The sequence below is a fragment of the Drosophila nasuta genome, unplaced genomic scaffold (assembly GCF_023558535.2).
Source record: "Drosophila nasuta strain 15112-1781.00 unplaced genomic scaffold, ASM2355853v1 ctg382_pilon, whole genome shotgun sequence".
NCBI classification, from domain to species: domain Eukaryota; kingdom Metazoa; phylum Arthropoda; class Insecta; order Diptera; family Drosophilidae; genus Drosophila; species Drosophila nasuta.
In genome coordinates this window covers 1-2,128 of record NW_026869545.1, presented here as the reverse complement: position 1 = coordinate 2,128, position 2,128 = coordinate 1, and the positions used below count along the sequence as shown (strand labels likewise).

The 2,128-nt window shown below is 34.4% G+C and overlaps 1 long non-coding RNA gene across 2 annotated transcripts; it reads left to right on the top strand.

The window, feature by feature from the left end:
* The first annotated feature begins 1,464 nt into the window (after positions 1–1,464).
* LOC132797944 (uncharacterized) lies at positions 1,465–1,893 on the top strand. Of its 2 annotated transcripts, none has more exons than XR_009633834.1 (3): positions 1,465–1,548; positions 1,632–1,709; positions 1,803–1,893. It is a non-coding gene; the product is annotated as an uncharacterized LOC132797944 (long non-coding RNA). The 2 variants fall into 2 exon arrangements; XR_009633835.1 differs by having other exon boundaries at positions 1,756–1,835.
* The last annotated feature ends 235 nt before the right edge of the window (positions 1,894–2,128 follow it).

Below are 2,128 nucleotides of genomic sequence, written 5' to 3'. Positions count from 1 at the left end.
AAAGTACAAAAGTGGACTTATGCTGCAAGTCAGCTAAGATGGGACAAAAGCTTCTTTTATGTTTACAAAACGGATTATGAAATCAAAGATCGAAGTGTGAAATTCAATTGTGTTTACAATTGCGTTTTGACATGTCAGCATTCGCTGTTGAGTTTACATTTAGGGTGTGCGCATTATGATCTGGGCTTTATAACTAAGTGTGTTTATGCTAACGCATAATTGTTTACATCAAAAATGACTGCGCAATTGGAATTGGACTAATTGGAAATATTCTGAAGAGTGAGAAATTGAAAGTGTTTATATTTCCAATACGATTTGTTATGTGAGGCTGGGTGATAACTCCCCTTCCTAAGATAGTATCGTCCCCGATACTTAATGGTTTTAACAAATCTTCGACTTTTTTGATTTAATTTACTTAAAGTATCAAGCTCTAATTCTTGATTTGGTAAATTATAATTTTGATTTTCAGAATTCTTTTGATTTTAAAAGGTTACAATAATTGAAATATGCGGGCCGGTACTTAAGAAGTTTTATCACAAATAATATTAAAATTAATACAAATAATAAAAATGTTATTTTAGAATGGTTATTTTCTAAAAGTGATAACAATTCTTGATAAAACGCTTATGTTTTCCATTTGTAATTCTGTGATATTAGTAGGTTGGTATTCAGTTACTAAATAGTTTGTAAATTTTTTGTCTTTTATATAGTTTAATATTTTTCTTTTTCGTTAAAATAGGATGTATTATTGATTACAACCATAATTTGTTCCTGATACTAGAAGAGCACCATCTGTTATGATTTCTGTGGGTCTATTGCTAGCTGCGGCTGCTCAGCAATCACGACGAGGCCTGTGGCTTGATATCGTAAAGTTGACGTTAACATTTGCCACTTCCTTCCACTTCAACTCTCCCACCACTCTCGCTATCTGCTCGCTCTCTCTTTCGCCCCTCTCGTTGACTCTATCTATCATATCGCTTACTGACTGGAAAGTATTAAAAAGTTTTCAAATTTTCGTGAGCCCAAGGAAGTGCAGGTTGCTCTTTATTGCGTTAAAATTTTCGCTTTCACAAAAGGACCAACGATTTTCCTCACTCACACACACACACAAGCCACGCCCAGCAACGCCTTATGTCTCTTCCCTACTTCCCTACTTCTACTTTTTTTTTAGCTTCCACTCAGCACTGTAATTGATTTATGTGCGCAAACGTGCGTGGAGCGGCTGCTTACAATTTACTCTCAGCCTCGAACGTTCTCGCTGCACTATGGTCCCAAATCCCGATTTGGTGGCATAAAGTCCAAAATTTCATGGAAGAAAATCTGAATTTTTTTTTTATATATTTAAACTAGATACCCTAGATAGAAAGTATCAATAAATATTTTTGTCAAAAATGCAATCTTGCAATTTTACAGATGTTTAAAGTCAGGTGATTGAGCAGCTGATTTTTGTGACAAAATTGGCGGGAAATTTTTAATAACTTTGAGCGCTTGGCAAATCTAAACTAAACAATATTTTTCTATTATTTAAAATGGATATTAAAGTTGGAGGTATGTTAATTACGAATAATAAACACAGTTTGTGTGGTAATTTGATTAACGTTATATATTTGTACTGTTTTGTGTTGTCCAAGGAAATCAAAAAGCTGACAAAAGTGTTCGTCTTCTGTAGAGGAAAAAAAGGTGTTCTGCGTATTTGTGCGTTGTTTAATGTATGTTAAACAATAGTAGACACTTTATATTAAATTTTAATAATAGTTTGGTTTGCGGCTTTTTGCGGCTTTTCCGATGCTTTAATTATTTAGATGTGCTTGAATTCTGTCACGCCACGTTGCTGGACGTGTGGATGGACAGCGGGCGCCACTCTTCCGCGCTGGTTGAACTTGTATTTGGTCAAATAGATGAATGTACACTGAGTGACGAAAAAAGAGAGCAATAAATAAAAACAAAAAAAAATTTAAATAAAATATCACGTATACGTCATGATGTCTATATGGGCATTGGAGTAGGCGTGGTCAAACTTACTTGAAAGTTTGCTTAAATATTTAGAGTGGTCTATTAATGAAGTATGCCAAGTTTCAGCTCGATAGATGCAATATTCGATTTTATGCCACCAAATCGGGATTTGGGA